The sequence below is a fragment of the Lactuca virosa genome, chromosome 4, assembly GCF_052849685.1.
Source record: "Lactuca virosa cultivar CGN04683 chromosome 4, Lactuca_virosa_CGN04683_v6, whole genome shotgun sequence".
Taxonomy (NCBI): domain Eukaryota; kingdom Viridiplantae; phylum Streptophyta; class Magnoliopsida; order Asterales; family Asteraceae; genus Lactuca; species Lactuca virosa.
The window spans coordinates 345,947,517-345,961,939 of record NC_136429.1 but is presented as its reverse complement, the minus strand read 5'-3'; positions in this window follow the sequence as shown (position 1 = coordinate 345,961,939).

The following is a 14,423-nucleotide window of genomic DNA, read 5'->3' as shown; positions in this document are numbered from 1 at the left end:
AACACCCAAAATACGTCCCTGAGTGCCCGAAGACCCGGAAAAAATTATCTTTTCAGTTTTGAAGCCCAACCCTCGCAGCTCCCGGTTTCTCAATAAAACTCCCGGTTTTATTAGAAACGATCGTTTTAGGAAACGAAGGTGCTGCCCGATTATCATTAAATCAAGTGACTGTGTAGTCACTTTCACCTTACACATAGATATGAAGTATTTTCTTTAAAATACGTGCTATGTGTAATTATATTAATTGTTTATTTGAGGTGACTGTTGAATAGATGTTTTATACAAGTTTTAAATTGTATATGTATTTTATCTACAAATATGTTGGGTAAAACATGGGTAGACGAAATAGTCGATGTGTGTTAAAATGATGAAATTCCTCGATGTTGTTGTTGTTGATGTTGTTGTTGTTGTCGTCTAGCGGAGTATAGATCACGACCACGGACCTTTCTAGACAGTCAAGTGGAACACTAGCAGGTTCGCAACTTGTAGGCGTTGGTGAACTATATGTTCATTGGCGTACTCCATCCCCCTCATGGTTGCCTTGAGGACATGTATGGCTGAGGAGTTCCCTTAGCAGTAGTGTCCATCCCGATGATAATCCTTAGGCTAGGTCCCTTGTGATAGGTGTGTAGGGACGTAAAGTGAGGATAACGGGAATGGGTAATCAGGGTTATTGTTGATTGATGAACTTAATAAGTTTATTATTATTATTGTGGGTTGAAAACCCTATATGCTCACCTGACTTCCAAGCCTGACCCACTCAACTTTTTATATTACAGGTAGTGGACCCCGAGCATAGTCGGATGATGATGAGAGATTTTTGGATTATAGGCCAGTAGTTGTAAATAACTGTTGTATGGCTTATAATGTCTTGTTTATGCTTTTGATCTGTATCGGAACATGACATCCCGAGGTTTTGATATAAAATGAAAATATATATTTCTTAAAGAAAGGTTTTCATAAACTTCTATCATGTTTTGTTTTGGGGACCAATTCCGCTACATCTTTTAAAAAGATTACTTTGATTTTATTTTAAAAGCATAAATTAAATCGGTCTTTTCTGGCCGAGAAATTAGGGGATGTCACACCGGACACGCGGCAGCGAGGGAGCGAGCCACGAAGCGACGTCGGATGCGAGACACGGAAGCGAGCTTGGACGCGAGGCACCTGGTGCGAGGCGCGTCGGACGCGCATTGGACCGTTGTTCGGACGAATCGGAAGGCGACGCGTCACCGGCTGGGTCTTCGGCTCGGACACGTGGCGCGCATGACTCACCGAAATCGGCCTTATCCTTGCGAGATTCCTTGGATATTGAGCCCAAATCTTCTAAAATCCATAACTTTCGCATACGGGCTCCGTTTTTGACGTTCTTTATATGCACGTGTAGGCGGGAATATTTTCTACAACTTTCGTTTAGACTTCGTCGGCTAATTTTGAATTTATTTTTATTATTATTTTTAACAGACCGGGACAGGAAAATCCGTTAAAAATTCATAACTTCTTCATCCGACGTCCGTTTTCGTTAGTCTTTTTACCGTTGTACTACTATTGATGAGACCTTCGATTCTCGTTTAAGTTGTGTTGGCTAAAAATCACTCGATCTAAAATTCGAGTTTTTAGCTGTCTACTGCTATCCCGAAACTTAGAAAAATCATAACTTCCTCATACGAAGTCAGATTTAGACGTTCTTTTTATGAAAATTCTTAGTTTAACAAATACTACGACTTTTATTTAGATCACCAAGGCTAAAAATTAGTTTATCAAAAACTCACTTTTTACGTCATTCGACGTCGTGCCGGTTTTGTCGTGGATCTTCAATTGGTCATAACTTCTTTGTTATAACTCAAATTTCGATGAGGTTTTCGCCTAAATGTTTCTAATGAAATTATCTACCACTTTCAATAATAAAATTTTACTTATTTCAAATTTTATATTTTCGTTAAATTTCGATATTTATCTTTTGATTGGAATCTCATAAGACTTCCAATATTTTTCCGATTGATTCTAAACATAGTTTTACTTCATTTCTAGTAAAAACCATCTGTTAGAACTGAATACTCCAATTTCATATAATATTTCATAATATTATTTACTTTTAAAATTACATAACATGATAACTGAACGTGTATGTTACGTGTCCTACCCGTTCGGCTAACGACCCTCCACCAGTCAAGGAAGCGGTGGCTGAGAGTGGACACCCATTAAACTGCCATTTTATAGGCAATATCCTTATACCCCCTTATAGTCTGGCTTCGTGAATGAGGCCTACTAACAGTAAGACTAACTTTGTTCTTATACATATATATGTATATATAAGTATTAACTATTAATATTATAATAGTATAAGGGTTGAATTTTAACTTTTAAAATTCTAAGGGTTTACTTGGAATTAAAGTATTTATGGGGGGGAAACTTTACAAATTCCAAAACTTGAGGACAAGTTTTGAAAAATTCAAAAAAATTTGGTTTCCATAACTTATGAGTTTAAAGTAGTTTTAATGAAAAAACTCTTCAAGTTCCATAACTTGAGGACAAGTTATGGAAGGCTTTAAAACATTTAAAAAATGAGACTCTTCATTTTTCATAACTTATGGAAATCTTATTAGTTTTAAAAATCACAAATGAGACTTTTTATATAACTTGAGGACAAGTTACAAAAACACATTTTATGAACAACTTTTAGATCAATTTGGATTGAAAACAAATTATCACATAATTTTCCTATTAATCTAAACTAACTCATAAGAACAAGATAATTCAAATCAAACAATTTTCATGTAATTAGCCTAACCACTAAACTAATACAACACATGAATCTATTGACAATTATCTTTTGAATTGGATTAGCATGAATATTACCACATAAAAAACAGGATTATAAGTTCAAAAACAGCTTAGGGTAATGTTCCTAGTCCTATTCCAGCCAAAAACCTCGAAGATATGCTGTCAGGGGGTCCAACTCGCTGAGTGCAAGAACAAGCTCGACGAGTTGGATGAGTTTGTTCATGGACTCGTTGAGTCCCTCAATGGACTCGTCGAGTACCCTGTCCAGACAGCATAAAACTTCGATTTTCAGCCATTTTCATCAAGTATAATTGAAAACAAGCCTTGGCTCTGATACCAATTATGGGTTTTAGTATACTACAACATCCTATGGTGCACATACAACCACAAATACCTTGGATCTATGTTTTCACTACTTATACATGCAAATGGTATCCAAGGAATTAAACTTATAACTAGCATGCAATTTGTCATAAACAATACAAGATACCAGTTAGAGTAACATACCTTTTATGTGGCTTGAAGTCTTGATGTATTTGGTGTTGCTTGAAAGACTTTGGCCTTTAAGAACTTAGTGCCCCAAGTGTTGCACCTCAAATGGAATCACAACTCACCTAGAACAAAGGTGACTCTTGAGAGAGAAACTCCATGCACCAAAAACACCATAATTCTATAAGAACTTCTAGTCTTCATCAAGTGGTGATTTTGGGCAATGCAGTATGTATTTATATGTGGCATTTCAAGGGTCATGGGTATAGCCCAAATACATACCCATGAGTATTATGATCCATCGTTCATGTGGCCCAACTCTTTATGTATCCATACATAAACTTGGTCCAACATGGATCATAAGCCCAACACATATAAATATAACTAATTACCATAATTAGTCCCCATAGATTTAATTAGTCTCTTTTGATCACTAAATTAATTCCAAATTAATTCTTGATCAATACTAATTAAAACATATGATTTCATATTAATATATTAGAACTTATAATATATTAATAAATCATATATAACCTTCTCTCAAGAGTCCATCCTAACAAATTGTCCTGGTGTTATGCAACCCAAATGGACCATGCTACTCTCGGGTCGAATACATACCAATAATAGTTATGGGCTTATACATCTAATCCAACAGGAGATTATGAGGTTGTTTCACCAGAGGGCGTTGTTCTGACCTGAGCACCTGTTTACTGAGCAGGCACGTATGAGCCGGTATTTGAGCATTCCGAGGAGGGATATTCGAGAGTTCGTGGAGAACTCGTCTTATCGTACATTTGCCGAGCTTCAGGCAAATTCCAAGAGGAGGGAGACTCAGGCCAAGGAGGAGGCGGAGTCTCAGGGGAGAGACTGGAGGTCGGCGCACTCACAACCGGCCGTGAAGCGGGCTAAGCCCGCTGATTCGAGATCAGGAGGGCAGAAGGGTCGCACTTGTGGTAAGTGCGGCAATAGTCATGAGGAATCTTTTCGGGCGGGGATTTGCTACAAATGTAGCAAAGAGGGTCGAGTGCCCTTAGCTTGTTCAGGGATTAGCCCAGGGTTCCACTACTGCCGCTTTGCGTGCTACTGATAGTCGGCCGGTGACGACCGAGGCTCCGAAGACTCGTGGGAGAGCTTTTCAGCTGACAGCGGAGGAGGTCCGCGCAGCACCTGATGTCGTGGCTGGTATGTATTTCTTTATTTACTTATTTAAGATTTATTGTGCTTATTTTGTGCTGTATTTACGTATATTTCTTGTGAATTTTGTACCTGCTTTGGTGTTATTTGACTCGGGTGTGAGTCGATCCTTCGTGTCTTTAGCTTTTAGTCGTCACATCAGTATCCGACGGGAGGCATTGAGTCGACCCCTGACGGTTTCCATAGCTGACGAGCATGCGGTTTTTGCTACTGATGTATTCCAAGGATGTGTGATGGATATTTTTGGTGTCGAGTTCCCAATAGATCTTGTGCCGATTGTGATGGGCGATGTCTGTGTCATCGTGGTCATGGATTGGTTGAGCCGTTTTGGAGCCGTGATCGACTGCGAGCATTAGATGGTCACTATACGATACCCTAGTAGGGGAGTTCTTATAGTGTATGGCGAGGGTACCAGATTTGGGTCAGCTTTCTGCTTTGCTGCCAGATTGAGACAGAGTCTACTGCAGGGCTGTATGGGATTTTTGGCGTATGTGATGGATACGCGGGTTTCCACAGGGAGGCCGAGTTCTACCACCGAGGTTCCGATACTGCAGGTGGAGTTCCAGATTGATTTGGTTCTGGGGGTGGCACCTATTTCCAAGGCACCATATCGTCTTGCGCCACCAGAGATGCAGGAGTTATCCTCACAGCTCTAGGAGCTGTTGGGGAAGGGTTTTATCAGACCAAGTAGTTCACCGTGGGGAGCGTCGATCCTTTTTGTCACGAAAAAGGATGGTTCACACCGGATGTGTATCGATTACCGGGAGTTGAACAAGCTAACGGTTAAGAACCGTTATCCACTTCCGAGGATAGATGATCTATTCGATCAGTTGCGGGGGGCATCTTCGTTTTCCAAGATTGATTTGAGATCTGGATATCACCAGATGAGAGTATGCGAGGAGGATATACAGAAGACGGCCTTTAGAACTCGTTATTGGCATTACGGGTTTGTGGTGATGCCTTTTGGGCTCACCAACGCACCGGCAGCGTTCATGGATCTCATGAACCGGGTGTGCAGGCCTATGTTGGACCGGTTGGTGATCGTGTTCATCGATGACATCTTAGTGTATTCGAGGTCCAGGGAGCAGCATGAGCAGCATCTACGAGTGGTTCTTGGGGTATTGAGATCGGAGAGGTTGTATGCCAAATTCTCCAAGTGTGATTTCTGGTTACGAGAGGTCCAGTTCCTGGGAGACCTCGTTAATCAGAACGGGGTATTGGTCAATCCGGAAAAGATTGAGGCAGTTATGCGATGGGAGGTGCCGAGATCCCCATCCGAGATCAGGAGTTTTCTGGGATTGGTCGGCTACTATCACAGGTTTATCAAGGATTTCTCCAAGAATGCAGTTCCTCTCATCAGATTGACCCGGAAGGTCGTTACTTTTGTTTGGGGGCCTGAGCAGCAGGCATCATTCGAGATCCTTCGCCAGAGGTTGTGTGAAGCTCCAGTGTTAGCCCTTTCGGAGGGAGTGGAGGACTTCGTAGCCTATTGTGATGCATCTATTTCAGGGATGGGTGCAGTGTTGATGCAGAGGGGTCACGTGATAGCATATGCGTCGAGGCAGCTGAAGCCTCATGAGACGAGATATCCCACCCATGATTTGGAATTGGGGGGCGGTGGTGTTCACCCTCAAGATTTGGCGCCACTATCTTTATGGTGTCTGGTATACCATATACACGGACCATAAGAGCCTGAAGTACCTGATGGACCAGCCCAACCTGAATATGAGGTAGAGAAGATGGTTGGATGTAGTGAAGGACTACGACTGTGAGATCTTATACCACCCCGGCAAGGCTAATGTGGGAGCCGATGCCTTGAGTCGCAGGGCCGAGAGCGCTCCGATTCGAGATGTGTGTATGAGGATGACGGTGATGACTCCAGTCTTAGATACCATCCGAGAGGCTCAGGTAGAGGCTATGAGAGCGGAGAACCGCAAGAGAGAGCATGTGGTCGGTTAGGTTTCCGAGTTTCAGTCAGATAGTCAGGGACTTATGACTTTCCAAGGTCGGATTTGAGTGCCATATTCAGGTGGAGCACGACGTATATTGATGGAGGAGGTGCATAGATCGAGATTTTCGATCCATCCTGGGGCCACTAAGATGTATTTGGATCTGAAAAGGGATTATTGGTAGCCCTGTATGAAGAGAGATGTGGCTTGGGTAGTTGAGAGATACTTGACCTGTCGTCGGGTCAAGGCAGAGCACCAGCGACCCCATGGTCAGCTGCAGCCTTTAGAGGTTCCCTAGTGGAAGTGGGATCAGATCACCATGGATTTCATTACGAAGCTGCTGAAGACCGCGCGTGGGGTAGACGCGATATGGGTGATTATAGATCGGTTGACAAAGAGTGCTCACTTCCTCGCTATCAGTGAGAGCTCTTCTGCAGAGAAATTGGCCAAGATCTACGTTCGAGAGGTGGTGGCACGACATGGGGTGCCGACATCGATAGTGTCATATCGGGATGTGTGTTTTACTTCCAGGTTCTGGAATAAGTTTCATGAGGAGTTGGGTACCCTAATGCACTTCAGTACAACTTACCATCCACAGACAGATGGGCAGAGTGAGCGGACGATTCAGACGCTTGAGGACATGCTACGTGCATGTGCTATGGACTTCGGAGGAAGTTGGGACACCTATTTGCCCTTATCTGAGTTTTCATTCAACAACAACCACCATTCCAACATTGGCATGCCTCCCTTTGAGCTTCTATATGGGAGGAGGTGTTAGACTAACATCTGTTGGGGAGAGGTAGGGCAGGGAGTGATGGGTGGCACTGAGATAGTGTTGAAGACAACCAAGAAGATTCAGCAGGTCTGACAGAGGTTGCTAAAAGCCCAGAGTCGCCAGAAGAGTTATGCAGACCGGTGACGATCTGAGCTAGAGTTCCAGGTTGGAGATTTTGTCCTCCTGAAGGTATCCCCGTGGAAGGGGGTGATCCGATTCAAGAAACGGGGCAAGCTGGGCCCTAGATACATTGGTCCTTTCAGAGTGACCGCCAAAGTGGGTAAGGTAGCTTACCGGTTGGAGCTACCTGTAGAGTTGATCCAGATCCATAACAACTTCCACGTGTCTTAGTTGAGGAAGTGTGTAGCCAATGAGATGGCGGTGGTACCATTAGAGGACATTCAGTTCGATGCGAGCCTGAATTACATCGAGAGGCCAGTTGCGATCATGGATCGGAAGGTGAAGGTTCTGAGGAACAAAGAGGTGCCCCTGGTTCCGGTCCAGTGGCAACATCGGAAAGGGTCCGAGTGCACTTGGGAGCCGGAGTCCGAGATGCGAGAGTAGTATCCAGATTTATTTCTGGGGCATCACTTCGAGGGAGAAGTCTGATTCTAGTGGGTGAGAAGTGTAACATCCCGACTCCTAGGTATTGTATTTATTCATTTATTTTTGGGAATTAATGAGTGCCTCGACGAGTTGTGTGTTCGACTCGCCGAGTAGAGTTGGATTTGAGCATGCGGGTTAAATAACCGACTCGACGAGTCAGAGATGCCGACTCACCGAGTTGGCGCTGTGTGAGGAAACCCTAAATCCCCTGGTTTGGGGCCTATTTAAGGAAACTTATGTCCTCATTTTCGCCTCACCAGCTACCCTACTCCCCTGAGAGAAACCCTAATCGGCCATTGAGCTAAGAGAGAGTGTTTGAGCTAACATTTGAGTGTGTTGGTGAATCATTAGAAGAAGAAGAAGTGAGATTCAAGCAAGGAACGAGGAAGGGCTGTGAAATCCAGTATTCATTCACTTGGAGCTTCTATTGGAAGGTAAAAGTCGTCACCTTGCTCATCATGTTGTTTAGATCTTGTTAAAGAGACGCTTTTGGGCCTTTTTCCTTACTCCTTTGAGATTTGGTATGACTTGTGCTTGCCAAGCATTGATACATCAGATCTGGACCTTGTGAGGTCCATAGAGTCCAAAGATCCCACCTTTATCCACCTATAAAGAGCTATTGTGCTTAAACACCTTGGTTAGAGCTTTTATTTGGTATTATGGGGCAAACATGCCATGCATGAACGTAAAGATCGTAGCTTTACGTGACATTCGACCCATGCGAGGCTAGATCTATAGTTTGGAGTGTTAGATCTACCTTAAAACTTTTGGATAAGACTTTGACTTAAGGGAGTCAGTGATTCAAAGAGCTGACTCGACGAGTCAGCTAGGGTTTTCCCCGATGAGTCTGGACATGGGTAACTCGCCGAGTTGACGGGACAACTCAACGATTTAAGTTAGGTTTTCGCGACGTTTTGAGAATCAGTGGGGACTCGACAAGTCCTATAGGTGCACTCGGCGAGTTGGGTCAACATGGACTGTTAACTCGAGTTTGACTTCTGTTGACTTTAGGGTTTGGTTAATCATGAATCATGGTGACCATGTAGGGGTAAAATGGTCTTTTTTCCCAATCCAAGAGTTAGAAAGGGAAAATAACTTAGTTTGTTAGAATTTGTGATTTAGGTGTTAATTAGAAATAATTATCAAATGTGACTAGGCGGAGGCTAGGTTCGGTGATTCATGTTTGAGGAGTACGTATTTCCCTAGTTTTCATACGAGGTGAGTCTTCTCACTATACTTACCATGAGTGGTATCTTTGTGTGACCGTGGTGCCTTATGTAATACTTATGTATTGTGATATCCTGCATTATGTCTTTGTGATTTATGCTGAGTATTATTACTATGAGCTTATTGAGTTGTGGGACCGGAGGGTCTCCACTGAGACACATTGACCGGAGGGTCATATTGAGCTATCCTCGAGTGCCTAATGTGATGTGTGTGGTATTTTGGGGAACTCACTAAGCTTCGTGCTTACCGTGTTATGTGGTATGTGTTTCAGGTACTTCTCAGGATCACGGGAAGGCGCCGGCTTGATTGTACACACACCTGAGTCGGAGATATGTTTTCGGAGGATCATGGATTTGTGTTATAAACAGTTTTGAGACATATGTTTTGATAGCTTGATGTTTGTGGAAATTTGATGATTTGAAATTAGATAATTGGGTTTTTAAATGAAAATTTTGGTTTGAAATTTTACGGTGTTACATGCACCTTGCCAAGTCGTTAGTGGAGCATGTGTGGTTAACTGGCACACTTACATGGACTAGTAAGGGTGGCAAAGGGTAGCTTGGTGTTTGTCATAGATCGGTGGAGCGTGTGTGGTTAACCGGCACATCGATTAGGTGATAAACGACATCAAGTGTACCAAGTTAATTTGCATGGTTATTCACACCTTGTTTGTGATCCTCGGTATCCCAGTCACAAACTTGAAGGGCATAATCAAGATTTAAACATGCCATTCAAAAGTTCAATGAATCTCAAAAGAATATAGGAATTTCAATCCAATTAAAACTTAATAATCAAATTCGTTTTTCATGGTGGAAATTGGTAAATCGTCATTTACCTACCATCAAATATATTGCAACTTGGATTACGACATCCCTCTTCCAAATTGTAAAATATTGTGTTGGGTCCTAGCCTTAATATTTCAGTTGGGTTTTATATTAATGTAACACCTGATTTCTGGTATGTATTTTATTCAAGAATTGTATGTATTTTCTCTGGGACTCGACGAGTTGGTGGTGCAACTCGTCGAGTAGAGTCGGGATCTGCAGGAAGTTTAAGTGACCTACTCGACGAGTCGGAGACTGACTCGGCGAGTAGGTGTTGTTTGAGTGAAACCCTAAATCTGAGTTTTTGCACCCTATTTAAACACCTTATCTCAACCTCCATCGCCCTTATTACTCCCAGAAATCTGTGTAACGAAACCCTACCCGTTTTTATGTGTTCTAAGGCCATTTTGGTGCTTTTGGTGGGTTGTGAAGCTTGAGAAGAGGAAAGGAGCTTGTGAGACCAAGGGGAAACAAGAAGATCCAGAGTTTGGAGCTCATTTCCAACTTATTGGAGGTATGAAGCTGAACCTTTGTCTATAGATTTTGATTTTTGGGCCTTTTCCTTCATCTTTCTAAGCCCTAGAGAGGTGGTATTCGGGATTTATTGTTGGAAGTCAGTGTATGCTTTAGATCCAGGTCTATTGGGGGGTTTTATGGCACAAAGGTGCCCATTTTGTTGCCATGAACACCCCATGCACCATGGAGGCCATCTTTTATGGCTTTTTGGGCCAAAGACCCCTTGCATGTGTACGAAGTTTGGAACTTTATGTATAGAATGGACATTAGGGGGCATGATCTATGGTTTTTAGGTGTTAAGGCCCATTGAAATTGACTGTATAGTATTGCTCAAGGATGGACTCGACGAGTTGTTCTTGGGACTCGGCGAGTCGCGGTGTAATGACCACCAAATCCTTTCTGTGGATGGACCAGTTGTTAGGGAGGAAAGTACCGTAGATGTTTAGACGCGAAAAGGGACCTGGAACTCATGTGACTCGACGAGTGCAAGAGCAGGCTCGGCGAGTCCAAGGCAATCTCCCAATATTTGAAGATGGACTCGACGAGTTGTTCATACAACATGGCGAGTCATAGACTGGACACGTTCTTATGAGGGAGATGAACTCGACGAGTTCAAGGATGAACTCGGCGAGTCGGATGAAGATGGTCCCGATGGTTTGAATGAAGGAGAACCCATCAAGTTCTTGCTAGACTCGACGAGTAGGGTCGGGGTTGAATCGGGTTAGTGAAGTATGGACTGGACGAGTTGGTAGACCAACTCGACGAGTCAGGTCAAATGGGTATTGACTTTGACAAATATTGACTTTGACTGGACTTTTGTTGACCCTGGTTAGGGTTGTATATTCCATTTGATGACTTAGAAGGGTCGTCGTGTGGGGATTGAGGAGTCGAGGATAGTCGATCTTCATGCCCGGGAACAGTTCAGACACTACACGACATCGAGGTGAGTTACCTTCCAGTAGAAGTGGGTCTAAGGCACCAAGGCCGGCCCACTAATAGTTGTTTAGTTGAGATGATTGTCTTTGTGATAATTGCATGGTCTGCTATTACTTGATATGTGAGGATGCTAGTTTGATTTATATGTGACTAAGCTAGTTTGCTATGTTATGTGAGATAGTATCATTAGGAGGGGACTAGTCCCCGAATCCGTTGTCTGGACCAACGGGTAGGTCGGACACCCCAGATATGTCTGACAGTATGATTGAGATATGATATTATGTGTTATCAGTAAGGGGTGAAATAGTCCCCGTGTTCGGTTGAACGATTGGAGGGTAGGTCAGCACCCCTGATTGGCTCGACATGGGTAGGTCAGCACCCCAGAATGATTTGACATGTGTAGGTCAGCACCCCAGAATGGCTTGACATGGGTAGGACGGGCGCCCCAGAATTGCCCGACAGTATGTATGCTATGTGATTGTATGGTATGTGGTATGATGGGGGAACTCACTAAGCTTTTTGCTTACAGTTTTAGTTTTAGTTTCAGGTACCTCTCCGTCTAAGGGGAAGGAGCCGGCGGTGTAGCAACGCATCACACACACACACACGTGGTTTCCGCATGGAGTTTTCTGGGAATGTACTCTGATTTATTTTACTTTTGATGATATGATTTTCAGACACATTGTTAAGTTTCTTTATACAAATGACATGGCATGGGAAATGTTTTGGTAATCTATGTTGTGAATTACTTAATTAAAAATGAAATTTTTGGACTTGAAATTTGGGATGTTACAAGTTGGTATCAGAGCCCTGGTTTGAGGGATTCTGACACACCCTCGGGGGTGTCTGGACTCAAACCGAGGGTTTAAAAGATTTTTATAAGGAAAATGGTTTTCAAAAAAAATCTGAGTCAAAGAGTTTTTAGAAAGAACAAGGTGTGTGATGCGTGCGACCGGCCGAGCTCAAGTAATTTTTCCCCAAGATACCCATACTTGTTATGATAAGTTATATGATATGTATGATTCTGAGAACTGCATGCTATAGTAGGGCTAAGTATCTTGGAAGGATGCCTTATATGCCTGTTGTATGAGCTGTATGCTAGGACTGTTTAGTCAGCAGTAGCATGGGCTGTATAGGTTATGCCTGAATTGGTTACTCAATGCACGAATGTTGCTTACTTTCTGCTATAAGGGTTCTGGCTAACTTTAGCTATCTAGTGAGCGAATATATAACAGTATTCGCAAGCTAGATAGGGAAGGGTAGCAGGGACCCCTCGTGCAGCTGATGGCGGAGAGTATGTCGGAGGGTGCCCTAGGAAAGCCTAGGACGAGATTAGTGGAAAAGGGTATCGGTAAAGGGACTTGGTGAAGTTGACGCAATCCTTGAGGAAAGTACGGATAGATATGAAAGGTAGTATGGGCCAGTATTACTGGAAGCAGAGGATCCGTACTCGAGTCAAGGAGGGCCGAGGTGGAACCAGGAAACTTGGAGAGCGTGTGAGACCTCTCGAGGGCATGTATGATCCTGACGTTTATGTGTTTATTTTCAGTATAGTGACCACACGACATGGAACGGGAGGTTCAGGATCAGGATCAGGGTCAGGCTCGGGTGTAGGATCCGAGCAGGTTGATGATGGGTTACGTGAGTTCATCGCGTCTGAGATCACTAGAGGTATCCTTGAGTCGACCCCTATCATATTCGGTTCAATCAAGGAGGGGATTATCGAGTTGATGGAGGATCGCCTCCAGGCGTTCAGGAGGGACTCGGCGTCTATGTCACACCCCCAAACCAGGATGGCGGAAACATTCGGGGGTGGGTGACTTCACGTAGTATCATAACAGTTGAATATTTTAAAGAAAGTAAACACAACCATCATAAATATAATAAAAACTTACATGGTTGCGTGTATTACATGTTTCAAAAGAGTATTACAAATATGATGATTTAAAATGTTTTGATAATAGACGCCTTAGCGTTCCTTCTCCAAAAGCTGATGGTTACCTGTATTACTGATTCCCTGAGAAATACAAGTAGTTTTGAAAAGTGTCAACATTTAAGTTGGTGAGTTCATAAGAGTTTTGTACTGAAAAATTTGTATGTCCTTTAGTAAAAATAACTGAACGTGTTTTTCCAGAAAATCCAATATTTTCTACATGTAGTCTGAAAAAGTTCCAAAGGCTGGTATTGCAATAGTATCCTTCGTATTCAAATGGTGAAAGAGTATTTAAAATCATAATGTGTATGCATCAAAAAGTCTCGTAAATCAAACTTATATTAATACTTCCATGTGAGTTTTATAACCATGCTTTTGACCCAGACTGACTGTAACAACGTTCTTCGGGCGTTGTAGTGTTATGACGTTTGTCACCCCAGACCTACCGGTCTAACTGTAGCTAACAGTTTAGGTGCGGGATTGTCAATCCCCTATAGATCTATACACAAGTATCACGCTCTCCTTCCAAGAGATTATGGTTTATAATACAGGACTTGAAATGCGTACTTGTGAGTACGTTGAAGTTGAATGCCTCACAACACTTAGTATTAATAGATTTACGAAAAGAAAGTCTATAATTCATGTAGATGACAGTATTTCATTTTCACAATGTTTACGTAAAGATGTAATGAATAACCCGCAAACTATACCCATTATAGTTTTTCCAAAAGTGTGTTCCGTTTGGTGATAGAAACTCGATGTAATACTAACTTTGCATGTAAAGTATAATGTTGATATAAAAGTTGTTTTAACATTTATAAAATGTAGGTGGTGTATTTGAATCCGTATAAATGATAAGTTTTTCCCGTATTGCACTTGTATTTCCCCCCTTAAAATATGAAAAGACGTAAAAAGTAGGGGTATGAACTCACCTGATAGATTGAAGAAAGTGAGACGAAAACCGGGCAGAACTTTGACAGGAGAAAGCGGATTTCTCGGGATTCTCGGAAATCTCGGGGGCGTAAACTTCCTTCGGGGCTTGGGTATGAAAACCGGGGCTTCGGGATATTTCTTGCACGCAAAACGGAGTGAAAACGCAAGACAAGGAGAGAAATTGAGCACAAATGCCCGGAACCCTCGCATCCTTTTTATAGTAGCTGGAGGCCCTCGGTACGCTGGGCGTACGAGGG